The 25,782-nt window shown below is 48.0% G+C and overlaps 1 long non-coding RNA gene across 1 annotated transcript; it reads left to right on the forward strand.

The window, feature by feature from the left end:
• The first annotated feature begins 9,869 nt into the window (after window positions 1-9,869).
• On the forward strand, window positions 9,870-12,484 carry LOC306815213. The gene is made up of 3 exons (XR_013777353.1): window positions 9,870-10,049; window positions 11,567-11,693; window positions 12,414-12,484. It is a non-coding gene; the product is annotated as an uncharacterized lncRNA (long non-coding RNA).
• Window positions 12,485-25,782: the final 13,298 nt, after the last annotated feature.

Raw genomic sequence — 25,782 nt, forward strand, 5'->3', positions numbered from 1 at the left:
TCCTGGCAAAGAGCGAGCGCAGCCAGAGCTGAGGGGCTGGGACAGGCCAGAGAACAGAGCCCAGCCCTGCACTCCCCAGGCAGGGACAGCCCCGGGATGCCCCAGGGGATGGAGCGAGGGTCTGCAGGGCGTCTGCCTGGCCCCTCTTCCCTCCTGTCCCTGGGCATGTCCTCAGGGGATGGGATGGGATGGGATGGGATGGGATGGGATGGGATATCACCATGCTGGCAGGAGCCATCAGCCCTGTGGCCCAGCTCTGCCACTCACCATCCTGCTTTGGCTGAGACTGCTCTGGCTCTTCAGGCTGTTGAGCTGGGTGAACTCTAGCTCCTCTCCTTTTTATTCTGCAGAACAGTCTGAAGATCTTGAGAAATGCTGCCATGCTGGAGTCTGGCCTCACGAGCACCTGCTAGAGAGATTCCTCAGGAAAGTTGTGAGGCAAACACTCCCGCAGTCTGGCTGCAAAGTCAGCTGCAGGAGTAACACTCAGGGAAGCTCCGGGTCAGGCAGGAACGAGTGCGCTGTGTGGGGGCTCCTCACGGCACCGCTCTGTCCCGTCCTGTCCTCTCGCGTGCTCTGAGCACTGTGGTGTGGCCGTGTCTCCAACAGCTCCTATATCACCACATGTCACCAAGGGTCCGTTGACACCCTGTCGTGTTCCATGCCATGGTGACCGTGCTGCACGGTGTCACTAACGGCCCTTGCATGAACTGCCACTGGCCCTGGGGCTGCCCCCAGCCCACCCAAAGTGGCCCAGGTTGCAAGGAATCCCTCACCCCAAATGCTTAAGCAGCCCGACAGCAATGTTTGGAATGGCTCAAACCATGGGCAAACGCTGCCCTGCTCTGTGGGCTCAGGGCAGCAGAAGGAGCCCCAGGGCTGCCGACGCAGCTGCAGCAGGAAGGGCACGGGGCCTTGCACACAAGCTGGCTTGGCCTCCATGGGACACAACTCGGCTGGTGGCCATCCTAAACCCGTGGCTGTGACACAGACCAGGAACGTGTGGGCAAGGGCAGGAATGCTGCTCTGACCCCTGGGACCTGTGAACACTGAAAGCAGCAGGCGTGGCTGAGTCCCTGCCCAAGCAGATCTGCCACCCCCGAGCCCTGGCAGCGCTGGTGCCCGGCTCCTGCCCCAGAGACCTGTACCCCGGGGGGCTTCTGTGCCAGAGGGAGCCAAAGCCCACACACACTGGGGACTGTGCTGCTTGCTACAGGGGCTGTTGGCAGGAGCGCTGGAGCAAATCCTGGCAACACTTGGTGTCTGTCAGAAGGCAGAAGCTGTTAGTCCTGAAATAATTTCTGAAATAATTTCTGAAATAATTTTGGGAGGGATTGGCAGGAGCACCAGAACACAATCAGCAGCTGAGTTTCCCAGTACAACTAGATTGTACAGAGACACTGGCATGTTTTCTTGTGTTCTAACAAAACATCAGCCCAATCTCTGGATGTTCAGTGCTCCAGTTGCTGCGTGTCTGGTGCTGCTAGCTCATATCCAAAGAGAACTGTGTGCCTGCTGAGCATGGCAGTGGAAAGCCACAAACAGGGAACTTCAAGCACTGCAATAAATAAAGCTTCCAAAAATCTCTTCTCCATTTCCAAAAACAAAGATCAGCAAACACATTGCAAAAGAGAAATTCATTCCAACATTCTCGGGACACAAATTATGACTAAAGGTACCAAGCAAGGATCACACACAAGGCCTTTGGAAACTCTTCCTAGATGAATTAAAGTCTCTCCATGCAGGGCTGTAATAGCTGAACTTGGGCACTGTTGCCCAGTTCCAGGTAGAATGGGAAGAAGTTCTTGTACAGTCCGAATTAGGGATGCAGACATGGACCCAATTCTTTCCTGGGCAGGATGATGCTGAAATCCAGTGCATTCTGATGCCCGAAAAGGAGGCAAGAAACCAGGACTACTCCATAGTAGAAGGCCTATGGGGCAGGAATTTGTTTATTTGATACCCGGAGGGAGGAGCATTGCTCCACAACAAAATCACTTGTCCATTCTTTGCACAGTACTAGCTTGTATATGTTTTTCACTTAATGTGCAAATTATCTTTTCCTACCTTTCACACGCAACGTATTTCTAATGACATGACAATGTGAGCCCTTGTAACACATGCATGGTTTCTGCAGCAGGTGGTCGCCAGCCTCCTGCTGGTCGTTTTGGGTGAAGGCTCCTGAGTCTTCCTCGGGCTTGAACTTTCCACCCCTGCTTCCTGGGCATGCTCTATAGGATTGTCTGCTCAAATAGCCAGTGGATGGCTTTTGCCCTGGCTTATCTATAGAAGTGCAACAACTGCTATAAATTAGAATGCAAACTCCTCCCATTTGGCTCTTACTGTATCTAACACCATCTGGGTTTGAAAGACTACTTCTATTAGTGTGTTTCTGTTTGTAGTTGTCTTAAAGCATCCGCTGTTGAATTAGCAGTCAATTCTATTTTGGCTGAGATGCTTGAAACGGCCTGTTGCAGTTGTGCAATTCCTAAATTTGGGAGCAACGCCCTAACAAACCTGTGAGGCTGGTGCTGTCTCACACCAGTGGGTTATTGGGTGTTGCCCTTGGTGGGTCTGTTCTTCCATAGTCCTTGCATTCTACCTGTCAATTCATTAGTTTGATTGTAAACTGTAACTGAGGGAGAAGGGATCCCATGGTAACTTGGCCAGTCCAGTTCTATGGTAATTGTTCTTCCATTGCCACAAGGCCATGGAAAATCTGGAGGGAAACTGGATGATTCCAATTCCCATTGCTGAGAATGCTGTAATTCCATGGTGTTGGTGGGAATTTCGGAGAGCAATTGGAGAAATCTCAGTTCCTGGCACCTGGAATGTTATTATTCCGTGGGAATTTTCTAGGATTTTGGGACGCTTTATGGGGTATTCTATATTTCCTTACACATGGATGTCATGCTTCCATGAAAGTATATGGCAGGAACTGGAGAATTCAAGATTGCCAACACCAGAATATCATTATTCCATGGGATTTTGGGATGGGACCTGGAGGAGTAAGAATTCCTGATACCTGGAATGTGGACGGAGGGATTGTCAATAGCAGGAACTGCAGGATTGTCAGACACCTGAAATGCTCTTATTACATGAGGATTTGAGAGCTGAAGGATTCCAAGTATCTGACACCCAGAATTCTGTTATTCCTTGGGAATTTGAGAGGGGAACTGGTAAATTATAAATTTCCCAATGCCTGCTATGCTGTAATCCATGGGAATATCAGAGGGCATATGGATGGTTCAAAATTCCTGGCACCTGGAATCCCATTATTCCAAGGAAAATTGTGAGAGGAGCTGGAGTATGGGAGTATGGGAGTATGGGAGTATGGGAGTATGGGAGTATGGGAATATGGGAGTATGGGAGTATGGGAGTATGGGAGTATGGGAATATGGGAGTGGAATTTGATGATTCTCAGTTCTGGACACCTGGAATGTAGTTGTTCCATGGGAATATGATTGAATTAACAAGGCTAAAGGGGATTCATAACTCCTGACACCCATAGTGCATTTTGTTAATGACAATTGGTGAGGACATCAGGACAATTCTAAATTTCTAATGCCCCAGATGCTGCAATTCCATGGGAATTGGAGGGGAACGGAAAGATGTCCAAACTACCAATGACCAGACTGCCGTTATTCCATGGAATTAGGGATTGCATGTGCACGATTCAAAATGCATGATGCCAGGAAGTTTAGGAATGTGTTTTCTCCGACTGCAACTAGAATTGCACACCAAGCCCCTGGCTGTTTCTTGGCACTTTAACAAGTTGATGAGCTGCAGTCAGGTGCCTGTGGCTGGGATCCAAGGGCTGTGGTTGATGCCAGTGCTGTGTTCCTTTATGCAGGAGCTGGGCCATCCCTGGCTTGCACAATTCTAATGACAGTGAGCATTTCAGCTCCTCAGAATGTCCAGTGGCTGAGCTCAGCTGCAGAGGCACAGGATAAAACCTTCTTTGTAACCTCTGACTGTGTGGGAGAAGTGAAGGAAATTTTGCTCTGGCTTGAAGAGGAAAGTAACAAAGTCTCTGGTCACCATCTATTTCAGTAATAGCACTGAGCTGTTCTGTTGTGAGGGGTGTTTTCATGGAGACTCCTGGGCCTCTTGCCATTGTTATTTCTGTCTATTTTAAATGGATTCTGCATCTGTATTTTTTTTCAAGAAGAGAATATAAAACTTGATTTTTGCTGAGTGGAAGCAATGCTAAAGGGACCAGCAAGCAGTGCAGAGATTCCTTTCATGTAATAATCCTTGGAAATAGTATAGATAGAGCTAACTCCCCTTCCAAATAGAACTCCCTACAAGCTGGTGTGAATCCTGACTGAGGCTCCCCAGGTGACGTGTGTGTCAGGACTATGGTCAAGTATTAAGGTAACTGGTGATGCCCGTTTCTTAATCGCCTCGGGCAATTCTTTTGTGCAATAATGCAGTGCATTCCTTAGTTATCCTTTTGTATTTCTTTGGGGTTTTGCACTGCAGTAAATGACACTTATTCCATAAACTGGTGTTGTTTTCTTTGGTGCTGACCCTGCCTGCTGGCAAAACAGCAACCCGGTCCCTTTGGAGCTGGACTTGGTGGAGGCACAAGATGGTGGCCGGGGCTGAGGCACCACACACAAGATGGTGGCCCGGGGCTGAGCCTGTCCCTCCCAGTGAGCTCTCAGCCTCTGCTGGCCCAGCCCTGGCCCTGGAGCACCTCGGGGCAGGCAGAATCCCCTTTTCAGCCCTCTGCTTAAATGGACATGAACAGACAGCTGGGGTCAGACAGTGTGGCACCTTGGTGTGTGCACACCAACATCCACCAGCCAGTTCATAATGTCCGCTGGCAGTATTTTGATGTCAAGGCAATTCAAATAGATGGAAATAGGGAGAAACTGCATTGTTTAAATGTTTTTCTTTTTCTTTAATTTCTATTTTTCCCCCTTCAAAAGAGGGCCAATGGCATTTGCCACCACAGCCTGTTTCGCACATGCTGGAGCCATGGTGACTGTGTGTTGATGAAGACAGAGATGGGATCTACTTGAAGTGGACTGTGCAGTGGCTGCTCACCTGGAATGTGTATCCCTCAGGGTACCTATTAATTTAGAACACTATGAAGACTCTAAAATGGAAACACTGACCAAAACTGCACCTGGAAGTCCTTTGTGGTTCACGTTGTTCTTAATGGGATTCTTCAAGTTATTTTGAGTAGGGGATTGCAGGAATAAAAGAAGACAAGCCCATCAAGTATTGAAGAGAAACAGTCACTGACAGGAACCAGTGAGTGAAGAAATGTGAGGGGGGAAAATATCAGAAAACATGAGGTGGCAAGTGTGAGCAATGTGAGTGGAAGTAGGACAGAAATGTGAGGGAAGAAATGGTAGGAAACCTGAGTGGAAAAGGATGATAAAACTGAGGGGAAAATGGTGAGAAATGTGAGTGAAAATAGGAGAGGAAGCTTAGAGGAGAAAATGGCAGAAGGAGGGGAATCTTCCAAATGAGTTGAGGTTTCATAAACTTTATTTATTTATCTGCAATCCAACTCTACAATCCTAGCCTAGGCTGGTATTGGAGAAAATGTTTCTGGATGGATTGCCACCTCGAGTTCTTCTTCCACGTCTTCAGAGACAGGATCAGTGGCACCAGGCTGGATGCAGGCTTGGCTGATGTTAGAAACTGATGCTGCAAAAAGGGGAAAAAAAAAAAAAAAAAGAGTAATGGACCACGACTTTCCAAAGTGGTGTTTCAAAGACAGGAGTAATATTTTTAAGTGAAAAGTGGATTGAGTTTGAGTGCGTCTATGACCCATGCTTCAACAATGGTACAGGTTTTACAACCACATGGCAAATGCCCCATCCATGGAAACATTCCAGCTCCAGTGGGAAGGGGCTCTGAGCAACCTGATCTCTACTTTAAAGATGTCCCTGCTCATTGCAGGCTGGTTGGACCAGATGACTTTACAGCTCCCTGCCAGCCCACCCAGCCCAGTCTAGGATTCCTCACCGTTTTCACTTGAACAGCAACAAGATTGGAGGTGGGGAGGAGGAAGGGTCATCTGATGCCTTGGACTTCAGTGCAGGAGGAGCCCATCCCTCAGACACTGTTTCACTGCAGCCCCTTTGCATTTTACCTGCAGGAGCTGCTTGGCAGACCAGCGCCGTGCCTCGTCTGTCTGCAGGCAGCAGCTCAGGAAGTCCCGCAGCAAAGGCGAGAAGAGCTTGGGCTGCTGCAGCTGTGGGGTCCCTCCTGTGGCTGTCATGTGCTGAGCCTGGAGAAAAAGGAAACACGAGGCTCCACCTGCTTCTTTCACATCTGTAACTGCTCTCCCAGATGCCATTGTTTGACCTCCACTCTGCACTGGCAGTTTTCTGCCCTGGCAGAGAGGCAGAGATGACTTTCCTGTACCAACAAAACACCCAAACCCCAAAGCAGACACAGTTTTTTCAAGATCCAAGGGATCTTGCCTTGGCAGCTGATTCATTGACTGACCCAGTCAGTGGGAACTACATTAGCAAAAACATTTCTTCTTTGAGGGTTTGCACCAGCTTGACAGCCTTCTTTGAAGAGGGACTTTTCTATATTAACTAATTCTGTTTCCACTAATTAGTACATGAAAGGCATCTCTGCAGTGGTTGTTGGTCTCTTAATCATAGCTGTCATAAACCAAAACTCATCAAGCTTTTTGTCCTGTTCCAGTAAACAATGGGAATTGGAAGAAATAAAGGAAATCCACCAGGTATTCCTCAGGTAAGAAAACAAACATTTGGAATCTCATATTCCACACAAACACATTAAGATGCACGCACAAATGTATTGAAAGGAAAATGCCTGTTTGGGCACACAAAGAGGAAATACGTGCAGCTGTGTTTCCAGGCAGTCTGAAAGTTTCAGCTTCTTTATGTGGCAAAAGGAAATCTGATGCAAGCAAAACTACAGCAGATGCTGAGGTGCTGCAGGGACATTTTTAGAAAGAGAGATTTTTTTGAAGTGGTGCCAGCAGATGGCAATGGGATTTTGTCCAGTGGCACACAGAACATGGAACAGGTGAGAAAGACAGATCACTAAGTATTTGCACCTTACCCAGACAGAAGTTTGGCTCTGGCAAGGAACTTCTCGTTCCACCATTTCAATGCCCACAATTCCCAGAGACCATATGTCCACTTTGGGGCCATATGGCTGACCTGCCATGACCTCAGGTGCCATATATCCACAAGTGCCAGCCACTGAGCTCCGTGCTCTGCTCAGGGGTGAGCTGAGCAAAGAGGCCAAATCAGATGTGGAGAAAACAACACACCATGAAAGCCAGCTCAAACTGGGATTTAAGCAAAAGAATTCCCCACTCTATGTCAATGAATGTGCTGTTGATGAATCTCCTGGAGAACTGTTCATGCTCAATTTCCTTGGGGCTTTAGCCAAGGAAGGAGGGAATTGACCACTTCCAAAAAACCCAGGTTTTTAAACGCTGCTCACAGCAGGGCCTTTACTTCCCTGAAGGTTGAGATTGGATCTGCCTCTCTCTGGAAGGGACACACACAGACCAACACCACTCTTGACTGCTTGTGGCTCCTCATCATACCTCTGTGCACGTACCAACTGCACCTCCAGCTCAAAGCAGGTGGCCCTACACTCCCACCAGCACCATTTCTGGGGAGCTGGCCCTCACTCAAAGCAACCCCACACCCCACATGCCTGGAACACTGCCCTGACCAAGAATGTACTGACCCAGCTTGACAGAGCCATCGGTTCTGAGAAGGATGTTGCAGCTCTTCACATTCTGATGGATCACGTGGTTTACGTGAAGAAAATCCAGTCCTTGCAGGCACTGGGAAGGAAAACAGGAAACAGGAGGGCAAAAAATAGTGATGTGAGTTCATCTCACAGGAAAGGAAACAACTCTAAATGATTCCTTTTCCAAGGGAATGAGGAGTAATGGCAGAACACAGAGCCACTGACAGGAAGAGCTGGCTGCTCCAACACCAGCAGAGCAGGATCTTTCTAGGGAAAGGCAAGTCAGCTTCTGAAAGAGTAACAGCAACTGCTGTTGTAGACTGTCCCCAAACCAGGCAGAATGACTGCTGGTGCAGTGGATGTGCTCAGAAACAAACAGCATTTTGGGTGAACTATAATCTTCTTCAGCTGAGGACCAGAGAAAAGAGCCTCTCTTTTTATTCTGCTGTTTCTTTCAAATCCTGCTACCAGCACCTTTGCTTTTACAGGCAAAGAATGCAGTGCAGAGAGGCTCAAGGGAAGCATTTAAAAAGCCAGGGTGGAGAAATACAAACAAAATACAAAAGACAGGGTAAGAAGACAACAGCAGGAAATAAGAGTGCAGGAATAGAGTAGAATGAGTTTTGGGGCACTGGCAGATAACTCACATGAAATGCTTTTATTTCCCATAGCATACCCGCAACACAGAAACAAAGCTTGATACAGAAATCTCTCCAGGTCTGAGCCCCAGTCTCCCAGACAATCCTGCCCAGGCCCTTGGAAGCACCTGTGGGATCCCTGACCTTCCAACTGACAGCTGCCATCACATCTTCAGACAGGAAGATCTTGCTGCTGGCATCGCTCAGATCGCCTCCATCCATGTACTCCATAACCAGCCAGAGTTCCTCCTCCCCAAGGAAGCTGAAAAAGGAAACCAGGGCATGGATATGAACATGCATGGCTACATTGCTGTTTGCATAGGAAAAGGGTACATTGCTCATTGAATCAGACAGTCGGCAGGAAAACTAACAAAAATAACGTTTTGAATTCTCTCTCTTTACATTTCGCCTTCTCCCATTTGACCTTGTCTTCTTGCAAGTGGGGAACTCTGTTTGTATCCCTAACCAAAACAGTGAAGCTACCCAATCAAACATCTTTTTCCTCCCTTCAGCTATGCCGAACACGGAGTGATTTTGCTTTCACTGGACAGAGAAGAAGAGTTTCCTACGGGATTACTCAGCTTGGAGCCCTTTCGGAAAGTTCCTGCGCTTGCCTTGATGCTTTGGGGTCACGCCGCAAAGCCGAGGCAGAAGGATGGCTGCAGGCAGAGGAAGCAAGGAAGGGTTTGCAGCTGGCCCCGCGCTGCCCGGCCAGCCCCGGCTCTGCCGCGCTCGTCCCCGCCAAGCTGTGGCGCCTGGCGAACAGAGCCCGCGTCCGCTCCGTGCGCTGGGACAGCCGGGCCCAGGGGCTGCTCATCGACCGCTCCCAGGCTCCGGCCCCGCGCACCTTCAGGGCCACGCAGTTCCGCAGCTTCCTGCGCCAGCTGTACCGCTACAGCTCCCGCAAGGTGCCGGGCTGGCTCGGCTCAGCCGTGCCGGGCGATGCCGGGGCCTGGCTGCACTACACCAACCCCTGCTTTCGCCGCGACCGCCCCGAGCTGCTGCTGCGCCTGCAGCGCCGGAGCGCGGCCAGCAGGCAGCGGCCGGCGGCGGGGCGGGAGGGGCGCAGGCGCCCGGCCCGCGGCTCCCAGCAGCTGCCCAGGGCGCGGCCGCTGCCGCACGGGCGGGAAGGGGCCCCCAGCCGCTTGCAGCAGCTCTGCGGGGAGCAGCTGCCTCCGGCCGACCGGGAGGTGCGCAGCATCCAGACCTGCAGCTTGCAGCAGCTCCACAGGGAGCAGCGGCTCCCAGGCTCCAATTCGCCAGGTGGGAAAAGAGTTCTAGCTTTGCTTTTCCAAAATGTCATGAAAAGTGACCGCTTGAAGTATTTTTCCACAATGCTATGTCACTGTGAGACAGAAATTCTCAAGTCTACTAGGAAGAGGGACCTAGAATGCCAAAAGATTCTGTTCCTGGATTTCCTGTATGCTTCCTGGGATAGTTGATCCAAGGCAGCAATAGAGCTCTGTGTCTCAAAGCAACCTTGTGGAGCCTGACCAATGTGTTTGGATTCCTGCAACCACACCGGGCACTTCAGCTTCCAGTGTTCCACCTGGTAGTGCTGGTTGTGCAGCATTGACGGCCTCCAGCTCGGCATGGAATGCTGCTGCTGTGGAAGAGGAATCACAGCTAGCCCTTGAAATAGAAAAAGTGATTCGGGAGATCAGGAGATCCCTGCCTCAAAATTCTCCCTCTGCTCAGGTAACCCCATTGGATGGGAATAAAAGAGGCTGGACTGAGAGTTTTGAGCTGTGTTATGTGGCTGAGAAGCAAAGGTTTCTTCAAGTTAATTTCTTTCATTGTTACAGACTTATCTAATTGTTCTTGGTAAAGTAAGAACTCTAAAAGGATAGGGATGAAACAGTCTCCCCTCCTTAGTGACATTGAAAGAAGTGAGCCTGTGTTGGCTGCATTTGGTTCCACCTTTTCCTGGGAAGAATGCCTCATGCAGGAGCATTTATGGTGATGCTTTGTAGGTTGTAACAGGCTTTGTTTGATGGGAAAGAAGAGTGTTTGGAGAATGCCACTGAAGGCCAAGTGTCCCGTGCAGGGAGGGCCATGTGAGAGGTGCCTCAGTTCCAGGAGCAGATGTGGGCTCTGCCTCTTTTGTGCTGCAAGGCCAAGGCAAAGCGAGGGCTGGGCTGCAGCTGCTGCTGCTGCTGTGTGAGCCGTGCCCTGCGTGTGGGCGCTCCCAGAGCCGTATTTGGGGATGGGCTGGAGCTGCAGCTTTCTGTCCTTTTGTTTGACAGATTCAATCTTTGGATGAGGAATCCTGTTTCTCTAACTCTTGCCAGACTTGCCTGAAGTGTTGCAAAGACCTTTCAGCAGTAATTATACATGTTGGCCAAAGAATGCCTCTCTTTCTATTGGTGTGCTGACCCCACTGGCTGCAGTACATTCATGATTGAGAAAGGGCAGGCTCAAGGGGGGGAGTGGGATTTTTGGATTTACTGATATTTTATTCTCAAGTGGAATTTCTTTTGTCTTCTGTAAACTCACACATAGTAGTTTTCAAGAGCATTTATTCATAAAAGAAACATTGCAGGCTCGAATCATCTTTAGAATCTTTAGGATTCTGATAGATGGGCTATTGCAGAAGAGATGGGTTGGATTGTTTGTTTTACCCTTCAAATTTACAGATTTTTTGGCACTGGAAAATGTGATCCTGGAAATATCCTAGGTGCCTAAATATTTGCCTGGGTCATACTATAGGGCAGCAGCAGAGAGTCCAAAAAGGCACCACCTGGTGATGGATTGTGTGAGCTGCCTGGGTGGGGGTGGTGAGATTGCCAGGCAGAAATGAGATGTGTGCTTTTCATGTGGGTTTGCAGCAGAGGGCCCTGGGCAGTGCTGGGAGCGAGCTCTGCCCTTGCTGACAGCCGTGTTGTCAACAAGGAGGGCCCCTGGCTTTCTGCTGGCTGATTTCTTGCAGCTCGTGGGATGAACAAGGGTGAGAATGTGAGGGCACGTCCTCTCACTTGGTGTCTTCTGGTTTTCTGCATTTTGCCTCAAGGGACATTTTGTACAACATTCAGTTTCATCTTGGCCACCCAAATCCTGAGTTTAAAATGCTTGTCATGTGAACTGTGTGGGCAGTGTTTCCCCCCCGTGCTTCATGTCCTCTGGGAGTGGAGAAGGAGAGTTCCTGTATCCCTGATACTATTCCAAGAAAGTAGTGAGTGATCTTTGGATTTCTTTCTTTCTGTTTTTCTTTCAAGGGGAATGTTAATGTTGCCCCTGAGTCTTCAGGAGAGGGGGATCTGAACAGGGCAGCAGCAGCAGCAGCAGAAGCTTCATGTGGCACCGAGAGCTGTGGGAACAGTTCCCCAGAGCGTGAGGAGCCTGGTAAGGAGAGAGCCCCCATTGGTTTAGAGAGGTGTGAGACAGCTGCTCTGAGCCTGCCTGTGGCAGGAAGGGAGATCAGAAGAGTTGAGATTTTGTCTGCAGACTTGGTGCTTCCTGGTGCCTTTAGTTCAGATCCTGCACTGACAAAACCCTCCGAGCCCTGCCCTCCATGCATCTCTAGAGGCTCTGACACTGAGTCCTGTGCTATGGCAAGAGAACAGGGAATAAAGTTGACCTTGTGGAGCTGTGTCACCAAGCCTGGTGTCTCAATTTTTCTGCTGATTTCCTTGCATAAGTTTTCTGCAGGGTTACAGGGGAGGCCAGACTGAGCAACTGATGAAGGATTGGAGAGGAAAAAAAGCAGAAAGTCATAGTAGAATTCCAAATCACTGAATGACCCCAGATTAGTGAGACCTAAGATCTGTCTGTCAGCACAGAGAAAGAACAAGGCTGGGCTTCTCTGAGGGAGCTGGGACAGTCTGTGTTTCAAGCTCTCATGGGTGCCATTGCGAGCACTGAGACTTTATCAAGACACTTCAATGCTTTACACTGTTTTGAACATTTAGAAAGGTCCCTGTTCTCTAAAGAGCAGGCTTCAAATTCCAAGTGAGAGTCTGCCTTTCAGACCATCTTGAACATTTCCTGACAGAAGGACAGTTGGTGCCCAAGGGAAATGTGCACGAGGGCCAAGAGTGACTCAGTGTTCCCTTTGCTTCCCAGATCCCATCTGATGGATCTCCCCAGGAGGGCTGCCCTGTGTGGCAGGAGGAGACAGAGGGAGGGCCTGTGACCCATCAGGTGAAATCCCTCTGCCAATAGCCATATATTACAGATCTGTATAGTTCTACTTATCTATATGGTTGTATTTCTAGATTTATATAGGTGTATTTGTATGTCTATATTGTTATGTCTATCTATTTATACAGATGTGTTAATAGATCTGTATAGTTTAATTTATATATAGTTGTAGATGTATTAATTACATTTTTACATGTGAAATTATAGATGTGCCTAGATGCATTTATATACATGTGCAGTTACATTTACATATATATAGTTAAGTTTATAAATAGGCATAGATGTATTTATATATAGGAGTTTAGTTTAGTATCAATCTTTAGTAAAGATTGATATATGTATATATACAGGCCTTTTCTTTGCCTCTTTCCCTCCACGGATCCTTCTTAATCTCTTGTTTTTCCCCTGTGTCCTCTGTCCCCTGTTGCTGTGCTGGTCCGAGCTGGGGCCGGGCCGGGCGGAGCAGCAGTTCCAGCCCCGGGTGTCCCTGGAGCGGTGGCAGCTGCCGCTGGCCCCAGGCAGAGTCCCCTGAGGAGCTGCTGAGGGACGGTGAGACTGAGGGGCTGAGGGGCTGAGGGGGCGCTGGCACTGAAGGGACGGTGACCTTGAGGTGCTGCTGGGGCTGAGGGTGTGGGGCAGCTGAGGGCAATGGTGGCACTGAGGGGACAGGGAAGAGGCACAGGCTGAGGGGGGTGGTGGCTCTAAGGGGACGGGATGGGTGAGAAGGGTCTGAGGGGGTGAGAGGACTGCGGGGTCTGAAGAAACTGAAGGGGACTCGGGGTTTGCCGAGAGCATGGCGGGGCTGAGGGGATGGAGGGGCCAGCAGGGAGCACAGAGGGGTCCAGGACTGCAGCTCTGCCAGGCATGGAACCAATTCCTGAGCCTCTGATTTTGCCTCAGCTGCACTGAAGACCCTGAAGACAGCAGGAGGACAGACCTGCCAGGAGGACAGGAGCCGGCAGGGAGAAGCTGAAGACCAGGAGCAGGAGCAGGAGCAGGAGCTGCTGCTGGCACAGAGGCTGGTGAGGCCCCAGGGCCGGTGGGGCAGGGTGGGGTGAGGGTGCCGTGGGCTGTGGCCGTGGGCAGTGCCCGGCACAGGGGCAGGAGCGGCCCTGCCCGTGCTGGGGCTGCTCGGCGCAGCTGCCCCGGCCGGCACAGGGGCTGTCCTGGGGCAAGGCAGCTGTGCCGGCAGGGCCCGGGAGCTGTGCCGGCTGTGCCGGGGCTGCGGGACAGTCCCGCCGCGCTGCGCTCGCCACACCCTGGCCCCTCGGCCTGCTGTTCCTTTCCAGCCCTCCTGGGGAGGCGCTGAGATTTTCTCTTCCCTGATGGAAGTGCAGCTGCTGCCAAGGGAAAGGCCCTGCTCCTGACTCAGTCTTCCCTTTGCTTCCCAGATGTCCCGTCTGCTCTCCCTGTCCAGGAGAACTGCTCTGCACAGGACCAAGAGCCAGAGGGAGAGGCTTTGAAGATGGCGCTGCTGGAATCCCATTTTCTGCTTAGAGTTCTCTTTAAAGATATATGGACTGGCACATAGAAAGGGATAATTAGATGGATATTTACATGTGTAGGTTGCTTTTGTATAGGAATTTTCCATATGTCTTTTTTATTTATGGATGTGATATGTATATATTTGTATATATACAGATATATGTGTAATCGCATGCATGTATGTATGTGTATATATGTATCTTAAGTATGCTTGTATGTTATATCTGAATTTAGTTCCATTTCCTGGGTTTTCGGTTGTGTAGGTATCTATTTACACTGATGCAGTTATAGGTATATGACTCTTTTAAATTGGTATATTGGTATTTCTATAGGTATATGTGTTCTATTTTTATATTTTTACATGTGTATGGATCTAGTTCTGTGTACAACTGCATTTACAGATGTGTAGAGATGTCTAGCTGTATATTTGCATTGATGCAGTTGCAATGATATTTAGATTCCTAGAGTGGTATTTATATGTTGATTGGTTTGGTTTATATATCTACTTACATATAGTATGTAATATGTGATATGTAAACAATAAATATTGATCACACAAAATAAACAACCTGTAGATTGTTATAGTTATATATGTATTTATTTATATGTATTAAATTCTATTTAAACATGTATGAAGTAGTATAGTTGTATAACATATCTGTTGGATTCTTAGTGTAGGGCTATTTAGAGAGGGAATGCATATTTTTGTGTGTTTATATGGGCTGTAGGCTTGTGTGCAATAAATTAAGTTCTTAAATACCTAATTGATCTTTATGTAATAGTGAGTTGTAGAGTTTGGCAATAAATTAAGTTTTTCTTAACCGAAGTTGATATTTGTATGTTTTTGCATAGCACTGTTGTACTCATGTAATAAATTCCTTTTTTTAACGTTAACCGAGATTTGTCTAGTTCTGTATTGTCAACTCGGGTGCAGCAATTGGTAATAAATGACATTTTTCAATTGAAATCGATTCTCGTGTGTTTGTCCACCAGCAGTGGGGCTGTAGCAATCTGCAAGAAATGACATTTGCCAGCTGAGCTGGGTGTTGAGTGCTTTGTGCTCTCCAAAGCAATGAGCAGGTGTAAAGGTGATGATGCTGGGGCATTTTGGCCATGGAAATCTCCAGCCATGCCCAGCCCGTGCCCCACGTGCACTCAGGCTGGGCAAGGAAAGCGCAGATTTGGGATGGCAGCAGAGCCACACGTTCCCTGAGAACTGCCAGGCAAAGCCAGCTGAGAAAACTCTGGGACTCCAGGGAGCGTAGAACTCCTGCTCTGTGGATTTTCTGATCATTCCATTGATGTTTGGTTCTTTATATACAAAAATCCATATATTCACATATATAGAAATAGATGTGGGCAGTACTTGGTGACCTGGAACATGCTTGATTGTGGGAACTGAAATGGATATTTCTATCTTTATAGAGTCAGCAGAGTTGAGCCATTCTGTAGGAATCTTGGTAATTAATTTGGTCATCATATATAAGCAGGGCAGTTGTAACAATCTGTGATCAATTTCCATTTGAAACTGACTTTGGCTATGGGGCACTTCTCATTTCCATGATGAGTGACCACTTCAATGTTTGTCCCTATTTCTTCACTGATCCTTAATCTTTGGTGAATTTGTGACAGGCTGTGGCAGCCAATTCCTCACAGGTCTGTCAATCTGTGGCTAATAGAAGCTGACTGAGGTTATTTGTCTGTGAGTTGTGGTCCATGTCTAGAAGCCCCTCAGGCAGCACCCTGCCTGGGGAGGGGAGGGAAAAAAATATAAGGGGATGATGACATTTATTCTCTTTTCACACTGTTGGGGGTTGGTTTCTTTTCCTAACCTCTCTGTGGAATTTTTTCCCCTTGACATGCTGAGCAGCACTGATGGCTAGTGACTGGGGAGGGTGTGACTCCATTTCTTGTTTTTTTCAGTTTCTTTCGAAGGCATGGGGGGAAATGGGGAAACACCGCACGGTCAGAAGCAGGTAAAGAAGGGGGAAGGCATTTGCTCCCTGTCTCGCTCTTGCAGTCACAGGATGCTGCTGCTGCTGCTGCGCTGCTGCTGCCTGACCCCGCCATCCCAACGCCGGGAGCCACCTTTGCTGTTCTTGGACCCCGCACTGCTGCCTTCTCGCTTCAGCCTGCTGTCTCCAAGCACCCTGCTGAGCACCACGAGCGACACAGTGAGCAAAAGTCTCTGCTCCATCCCTTTCCCATCTGGGACAGCCCCGCTCTCACCCCCAGCACTCCTGCAGCTGCGCGGGATCTGCCCCTGCCCAGCACCGGTAACTGCAGCACAGGGAAGGGAGCCTGCGGCCAAGAAGGGCTGGAACTGGCTTACTGCTCTGTTTGTTCTTGATTTCATACTTGTTGCTGTTTTTGTTTTGTGTGTCTTGTTAGATGGACTAGTAAAGAACTCTTATTCCTATCCCCATATCTTTCCCTCAGAGCCCCTTAATTTCAAAATTATACTAATTTAGAGCGAGGGGTTTATTAGCTCCAGTTTGAAGGAAGGCTCTGCTTTTCCCTAGCACAGCGGTCTTTTCAAACCAGGACACACACATATTTGCACTAAGCTGCAGCCTCAGCTTTGTAAGGAAAAGGATAGATTTTCTTTAGGCATTCAGTGTGGAATAAAATGGTGATGGAATAGTAAGAAACTAAGGTGCAGAAACAGCTTGTTCTTGGTCTTAACAGGACTTTGGGTGCAAGAAAGCACCACAATCTCAATGATCCACCGCTGAGGAAAAACTGAAACGGTTCATCGTGTGAAACTACCTGGTGATGGAAATAAGCAATGGGCTGGGGCTAAGTCTGGGAGTCAAACAATTGGGAAAAGAGACCTGGCAAAGCCAGCCCAAGGTGCAGGCAGGCATTTGGCTCAAGGCAAGAGGGAGCTTGTAGTGCCAGCACTGGAAGGGACTGAGGCAAAGGAGCTGGCCAGGGGCAGGGAGCAGCTCCTGCTGGCACTGCAAGGGAAGGACTGGCAGCAGGCGGGAGGAGCGGGCACATTGCTGATGGACAAGGGAGCTGCTCCTGCACCGCCAACGGGACCCCTCCTGCAACTGCAGTTACAGCTCAGCTCCCTGTCCTGCAGGCTCTGCTTGGCTTCTGGAGCTCAAACCCACTGCGGAGAGCAGGCCTGATTATAAATGATACCAATCCTAAGACTTCAGAACTTGCTGCCCCACTGCTAATACTGGTTTTTAAATTCTTAGACTATCTCTGCATTAAGTACCCTCTGTGTCTCAAAAATCAGATCTCAGCATCTTAAACCATGCATTCTGTCCTTTAGCAGATTTATAGAATATGCATTCTTCTCTGTGAAGAAAGGGTAAACTTAAAGGGTAGTTGTTTTACGACAGCATGGTTCCATAGAACTTTATTTCAAATGATTTTCTAAAGTACCTATAGTATAAAGACACTTTGTTAAAACAATTAAGGGTGAGAATTGCAGGGCTGCTTTAAAATTTAATCCTAATTTTATTTCATTCTGTGCAAGATTTCCTTTACATCTGATTCATGTCCAGGAATCCAAATTGAGATTTCTCTTGTATTCTCTTTTTTGCTAGTAAACAAGGCATATGTATACTTTTGATTTTGATTTTGAGGTCAGTAATCCACTGGACTCATTGATACCATGGAACTTCTTTTTCATTTACAACTCCCCATGGTTCTCAGGAACAGAAAGATGAAAGGAAGAGAGCAAATCTTTGAAAGCAATGACCTGATAGCTAGTTCACATCACTTTGTAAACCCCTGGTTAAATACACTGATATTGAAAAACAATGTATGTATGTACAGGTATGAAGTATCAGCTGAATAAATGCTCATAAACAAAAAACTTCTCATCTACATTTTTTGCTAGCCTCATGTTTTGTTCTTTCTGGCTGGCTCTGCCACCAGCACACCCCAAGCACAGGCAAAGGAAGAAGAAGCAGGGGCTGTTTTGCAGCCGTGCCCAGGAGAGACTGGAAGCCTGCTCTCCCTCTGGTCCCACTTGCTTGGCTTTCTGCCTGGGTCTGAGGCAGGGGCTGCCATTCCTCACCTGTGGGACCAGAACCGCACCCAGGATCCGGCACTGCCTGGCAGCGCTCCGGACCCTGGCACGGTCACGCGTCTGAGTCTCGGGCACTGTGCTGCTGCTTCATTTGCTCTCTGGAACACCCAAAGCTCTCTGTTAAGCCCTGAGGCTCTCTGCTTCTGCCCTCTTCCTGACCCTGTACAGGGATGGAGCATTGCTGTGCTTTCAGAAAGCTATTGTTAAAACCTTCCAGCATTCCGAGCTCCTTTGCCCTCTGTGGATGCTTGCCATGGAATCCCTCCCAGCTGCATTCAGAGCACACTCAGGTTGGCTCTTCTAAAAGCCAGAGGCTTTGGGGTGCTCAGCAAGACCTTCAACTCCAGAGTGTTGTGGAACTGGAGTTTCAGCACAGAGACCTTTTCAGCCTGATCTGCCCTCGTTCCTCTGCGTCTCTGCTCAAAACAGGGCATGGAAGAGAACGGCAGGAGGGGTCTGTGAGTCCCAGGGCTCTGGATTTGCATCGCTTGAACTCCACAGAGATGCAGGCAAAGTGAATAAGCCAAACTGTTTCTTGATGGAAGGCAAAGCAAAGGGATGAGCTGGAGGGGGAAAAAAGGGACGTGCATAGTCTGAATGCTGGAGGTAGAGAGCTGTCTACAGGCAGGGAGATGGCTGAAGCCACAAGAACTGTGCCAATCATCAGCTCTGCCTGGAGCTCCAGCAGCACAGAGAGGTGGTGTCTCCTGGTGTCTTCAGTGTCATCTGGTGTCTTCTTGGGACACTGGTTCACTGGATCCTGAAGATGACTCCAGTTCTTTACCTCTGTGGGGATACTGGGGTTAATTTTCCAGGTGAGAGCATGATGGGCTGGTGTCTTGCCTCTGGGCTTGAGGGGCTGGAAGAGGGTGGAACAGAGCCACAGACACACCCTGGAACTATGGGGACCTGAGGAGAACCCCGTGTCAGAGTCATCCCAGCACGCTCTAGCCATGGTCAAGAGGGAGAAGGGACTAATGGGATCAGCCCAAAGCTGCTGGCCACGAATCCCCCACGCGGCCCTGGAATCTCTGTGTGCTCTGCCCACGCCGCCCCCCGTCCGCACAGGGAGCAGAGCCCTCCGCAGCCGGGGCAGGGCCTGCAGCTCCTCCTGCAGCCCCCACTGCCAGCCCGCTGCCCTCACTCACCCTCACTGATGAGCTGGAGCTCTTCCTGCTGCCCCCTCAGGCTCTGCCCGGCCATCCCTGGGAACACAGAGCCTGTCACGGCCCCAGGGGCACAGCTCCCTGCTGAAACCACAGATGCTGCCTTCAAGCTGACTCCAATTCCAGCCTAGACCTCTCACCTTCCAGACAACTCCTTCCCCAAGACTCCCACCAACACCAACCCCCCTAAACAGTTGCACAGAAGCCCTCAACAGCCTGCCAGGACCCCCAGGTGTCCCCATCTCTCTGCGAGCTTTCCCAGCCTGCAGCAGAACTCCTGGTTCCCTGCAGGTGCCGTGGGATGGCACTCAGGAGGATCTGATCCAAGGCCTTCCCTTGCCTATGTTAAAGGATGGGAATGTGCTCAACCCTGCCCCACTTTTTCCTTTGGATATGGAATGCTGTAAGTTGGAGTAGAAAGAGTCAGAAAATTGAGTGTGTGTTCCAAGGTTCATCACAAGGAATGCAAGAAGTTGAGACACAGCCTCAGACAGAAAGGGCATTCTATGATCTTGCAGATGGGAAATTGAAATTGATTAAACATCTAGAGAACTTAGGAGCAAGTTCTGGAGGACATGACATAAGTCACAGGCAGCCTAGCTGGGAATTTTGTCCAGCAATAGGATGGTATCTTTTGGGTTCTAGGACAACCTTAAGTGCTCAGACAATTTTCTAGGTTTTGGGAAAGCCCCTAAGTACCCCCTTGTGTTGTATGAAAGAGCGAGAACCTGTGGAACCGCATTCCCATTGTTGCCATGAGGGGCTTGGCTGGTGAAGGATGAAGCCTGTGGTGAGAAAGAACAGAGTGACTGCCACCAATGAGACTTGTCATCTGACACAAGGCAAGTGCAGTAGCTGTACCTGCATTTCCACTTTCCCATGACAGGAGTGGCAGGGAAAGCACAGTGACTGATGCCCTATCTTCCTTGTAAGCCTCCCATACCTTGGTTGTTGTGTAGGGGATATAGAGATTGTAGTTCTTTTGTTTATATACATTGCTGCAGTTGCAGGAGAGAATATTGGTGCAGGGCAGCCCAAAGATGGCTGTGTGTACCGATTGTGGTGTAAAAGTAACAGGAACAAGCAGGAGAGAGAAATCAAGAATGTATAACATCCAGTGTGGAAAGTAAGTATCATCAAAAAGTAAGTATCATCAATAATCATCAGAGTGTAAGAGGAGATAAATAGAGGATGTGCGTGTCAGCCAGCAAGCCAATAGATCCGAGCCCCCTGGGTGCATATTGAAACAATGGAACAAGATAAGAAGGGCACCGGGGGCAAGGAGACTAAGAAAACCCTGATTAAATATTGTGATTAATAGGGAACCCTTTATAAATCAGAAGACAAGGAGAAGAAGCCAATAAACCGAACCATGAGTTGCAGTTACTGCTACTCTTGGGAAAAGAAGGAAATTGAGATGAGGCTGTATGCCTGAATATGCATTTTTTATCCAAAAGATCATCCTGAATTGCAGCAGAAGCGTGGTTTTAATTTGGCCCAAGGGTTTCCTTTGTGTTTGCTTTGGAAAAAGATTGCAAAACAGAAGGAAAGGGAGGACTTAGGTGTTTTTCTGCATGTTCCATAGGACAAAGACATTTAAAAGAAAAAGAGAATGAGGAAGGAATGGAGGATTTTGGTTGCTCCTTTTGAGTCATGGGAAGAGGGAGGACATGGAAGGCATTTAAAATCCCTGGTAAATACTGCTGAGAAAACTGCCTTTGAGCCTCCTTTCCTCTCCAGAACTTGAAAGGGGAAGAACTTGCAGTATAGAACCAAAGGCAGAAAGGAAGTCGTGGTATTGTCACCATTCAGTGTCCCCCCTGGACTCGTTTGCAAGGGCTGGGAGCAAGATCACCATCTCTTTGGGCGATGGTCATTCAGATACGGTTATGGGAGGCAACAGGACCTCAGTGAGTCTCATAAAAATCAAGGTACCCCTCTCATCAGCTGATTTAGAAACCTGGAAATCTGTGGCTAGTCAATACTGGGATGATCCATCAGGAGTAGCCAAAAGATTCAGGGCGTTTGTTATGGCCTGGACCCAGACTGGGAGGATAGAGATGCCAGATGTAAATCTAGATGCTTTAACAGACCCAGGGAAAGAGCTGGTATTAAAAACTGCACGAAATTATGGAAGAGCCAGGCTGTGGGCATGAGAAAACGCAGAAGAAGCACGGCCTCTCACAAAACCTCCCTGGGACTGTAGTAATTCTGGTCACTATCAACTCCTGCTGAGGTATTGGGAATGGGTTAGTTTCAGAAAATGGTATCCCTAAGGCTGTAATTTGGTGTGCTTTAGGAAGTGAAACAAGGGCCTCTGGAAACACCGACTGAATTTTGGAACTAATTACGGGAAGCCATGTGTAAATACACGGCTCTAGACCCATCAGATGATTGTGGCAAAAACCAACTCATTTCCCTTTTCCTGGGCCAATCCTCTAATGATATTAGTCAGAAACTAAAAATTCAAAAGGGAAAACCAAGTCTAGAAAAAGCTAAAGAAGTAGCATGCTGAGTTCTTAGAAATCATAATCAGCTAGAGCATAAGCAACCAGAGTAACCCCTGCTCACGACAAAGAAATGACTGGGTTGGGCAGAGACCTGTCCCTAAACTCTGCACCACTCAGTGTGCCTGTTGTAAGAAAGAAGGGCATTGGAGGAGAGACTGCCCACAGCTCAAACCCAAGGTGGCTGCAGAACTGAGCCAATGCAAGGGCCGGCTGGAGGACATCCCCCCAGAAAATCCTCTTGTCAAAAGAGAACTGGGGGAAAAGATGAGGAAAATGAAATGTTTGGGGAATATGGATGCAACACATTCTGTATTAAATGTAAAGTTGGGAGAAACTGGTCCTGGTAAAGTTGTGAATGTTCTTGGAGCCACAAGTCAACAGCAGAAGATATCCATTTTAAAACCACAATCTTATAAACTGGGCAAAAAAAGTAGGAATACATGAGTTCCTATATATGCCTATGACCCCAAAACCCCTCATAGGAAGGGATTTGTTGAACAAATTATAGGTTGAAATAAAGCTTACCCCTGGTGGAGTTCAGATCAAAGTCAATGAAAAAGAATTACAATGTTCCAAGTCTGGCTCTCATTACAGATTTGTCCAAAACAGAAGAGGCACCAGAAGTTCTTAGTCCGAAAGTCTGGGTGGACTGGAACCCTGGTAAGGCCAGAGCAGCAGAACCTGAAATCATTAAACTTAGACGTGGAACACTGTCACTGCCTGCTGGGCTCTCTTTATACCTGAGATCCCCACAGCAGGACATGTTGGTGGTTTTTAAAGTCCATGTTCTTCCCAGCCCCAGCGCCGAAGAAACTGCAGGAGGCTGTTCTCTGAGGTTTTCTAGGCTGTTTATTGTTTCTTATCTAAGGAATTCTTTCTCTAGCTAACAGCAGTCTGTTCAGCACCTCGATCCAGGGCACACTCTGCCTGCCAGAGCGCCGGTCTTATCTTATATATTACAAATTACCTACCTAATATTTACAATTACTTTCCAATACATGGCAATTTTATTACATTGTCCAACTCTGTCTCAAACCAATCAATGAATGCCAGGGTGGCACTCAACATGGATGGCATAAAGAAGAAGGAGAAAAAGAAGTCCCACGCCCAAAATCCTCCATGTTAGCCACGAACTCCCTAATATAAACATTCTTAGAAATCCACTTTTTCTAACAGTCTAATTTATACTCTACCTTTTTTTTTTGTGGATTGTAATTCTTCCTGCAATGCCTGCAAATTTCTCCAGGGACTTAAGTCCAGCCCCCAAGACCTCTGGGCACCATGCCAGGGCCTCTGATATCCTTGCCAGGGGGGTCTCCAGGCATTCAGGGAAACCAGGGGAACACCCTGGAGTCCCACAGAACAGGACCAGTAGGAATTACACAATATCCACTTCAGGTGGAAAACATGAAAAGTGTTAAACCTATCAGACAATTTTGTAACATTTGGGTTGTTACTGGAATCTGTAAATCTGAATATAATGCACCCATTGTACCTGTAGAAAAGCCTGATGGCTTGAACTACAGTCTGATTCAATCCCTACAGGCTCTTAACAAAAGAGCTGGAGATCCCCACCAAATGCTTGCAAATCCATATGCCTTGCTAGCCAAATTAAAAATGAATATGAATGGTTTACCATGTCAGATCTCGAGGATGCTTTCTTGTGTACACCCTTGGACCCTGGCAGCCAAAACCTGTTTGCCTTTGACTGGGGAAATGCAGAGACTGGAAGGAGAACTCAACTTATGTGGACTGTATAAGCACAAGGATCCTAGAATAGTCCAGCCACATTTGGAAAACTGTTTGCTAAGGACCTTGAAAATTGGGTGAGCCCAATTTTCCACAAGATTGGAATTGTGTTTGTGTCCACAAAAGGAATTGTATTACAATAGGTAGATGATCTACTTATAGTCACTGAAAGGAAAAAAGACTGTTTGGAATGCACAGTAAGCCTATGAAATGACTTGGGACTAAGTGGTTGTATCCAGAAATCAAGCTCATATAATCAAACAAGAAGTTGCTTATCCAGGATACAAAATATTCCAAGGGCAGCTGGGACTAAGACAAGAACGCAAAGGAACCATACACTGAACCCCACTCCCTACTATTGCCAAAGAATTGAGAACCTTTCTGGGAAGGGCTGGAGGCTGTATTAACTGAGGTGTTAACTGTGGGCTGCTGGTTAAGCCACTGTACCAGCTGTCCGAAAACAATCCCAGAGACCTGGAATGATCGTCCAAAGGTAAGAAAGCCTTTCAAAAGCTGAAGGAGGAATTGAAAAGAGCACCTGCTCTGGGCCTCCAGATGTCTGGGAACTGTTTTAGCTTTTCTCTTTTGAGAGGCGAGGAATGGCATTGGGAGCACTGGCACAAACAATTGGCCATACAAGATAGCAGCAGCACACTTTTCAAAACAACTGGGTGAGGTAAGTAGGGGATGCCGACTGTCTGCGAGCAGTTGCTGCTCTTGTTTCAAAGGCCCAAGAAGCCTGGAAATTCACTCTAGGTACACAAATAACTGTGTTTATCTCACATTCAGTGGCAGCAATCCTTGAGTTAAAGGGTGGGCAGTGGCTTTCACCCTCAGGATTTCTTATATATCTTGCAGTTTTGGTGCAGCAACATGGAATTACAAAAGTAATTTCTTCTCTAGTTCATCCAACAGCCATTCCTGGCTACTCACCAGACAGATGAGGAACCTTTGTAACATAACTATCAAAATCATGAAGTCCACTTTATTCCAGCCACCCAGACCTTAAAGAAACCCCAATTCCAGGAGCACAGATGGGAGTGGCTTTGTAAGATCAAGCAAAATCAGGATATACGATTAGCATGGAGGAAGAGGGGATAGAAGCTCTACCTCTGTGAGTCAGCTCAGAGATAATCAGTTTAACCTGTGCCCTCTGAGGAAAAAGCAGCAATTGATGAACAGATTCCAAGTATGTCTTCAGAGTAATACATGCCCATGAAGCAGTTTGGAAAGAAAAAATACTATGGACAGCTCAAGGAAAGCAGATGAAGCATTCTGAGGATTATAAGGATAAATGACGAGCAGTTGAAGATTGAGGAAAACCTAACTCCATGCCTGCCTTTGTTATCCAGCCTCAATGTAAAATCTCTATGGCTTGTAAATTTGAAACTCATAAACCTCTTGTAAAGGAGATTACTACAGTGACCATGTGCACCTGTGATGTTTCTAACAAGCAGTGTGTGCATTCATTTTTGTGCGATTCCTATCAGGATTTTTGCATTATGCAAATTAAAATGGACAGAGACTACAACCTAGTGAAAAATATTCCCCTTCTTCTGTGACACATAGGTGAGAACACCATCATCATGTAGAGATATAGTAACCAAGCCCACCAGGAATCCCACCCAAGAAATCTTTTTTCCAGCAGCCAGCTCTTGTGCAACTCCAATAATAATTTGTACTGGTCGTGCGCTTAGTACATGGAACAGATCTCGTGGAGGATGTGCTTTTGAGAATTGAATTTCATTCTTGGGATATTCCAGGCCATCAGGAATATTAACCAATCAAGTTGCAGGAGTAGCTGGGAACATAATCATCCTATGAGTGCATATCGTGCCCAATTCCATGAGCACGTGTTGGTGGCCCAGATACGCATGGAATCCTGAGAGCACAACTACGTTCTTTTATGGGCTGAGGTACTCAGAATACTCAACTATTTGTACTGGGAAATTTAGTAAAGTAAGTATCCTTTGTAATACTAGCAGGGGCCAGTGTAAGGTTCCTGAAGGTATCAGAAATGCTTGCCTAAAGGCAGGCAATGTATCTGAACAAACCACAGTGACGTGCCTTGGGCATCGACAAGGAGGGAACCTTGTCCTGTCCCCCAGCATGGGAGCCTTGCCCTCCTTGTCCCCAGGCAGCCAGCGCAAGGGACACCTCAGCAGTGTTCCCACCCTCCTGCTGAAGCTTCTGCTGCAAGCCTGGGGCAGACTTTGGGGAAGCACCAGAGCAGGCAGGTGTCAGGAACAACGCAACTGCCCAGGGGCTGCTAATGGCCTCTGACACCCAAGTCCTCAGGGCTTCCCACCGCTCCAGCCCCTCAGGTGCCT

The sequence above is a fragment of the Erithacus rubecula genome (assembly GCF_903797595.1).
Source record: "Erithacus rubecula genome assembly, contig: scaffold_421_arrow_ctg1, whole genome shotgun sequence".
NCBI lineage: Eukaryota > Metazoa > Chordata > Aves > Passeriformes > Muscicapidae > Erithacus > Erithacus rubecula.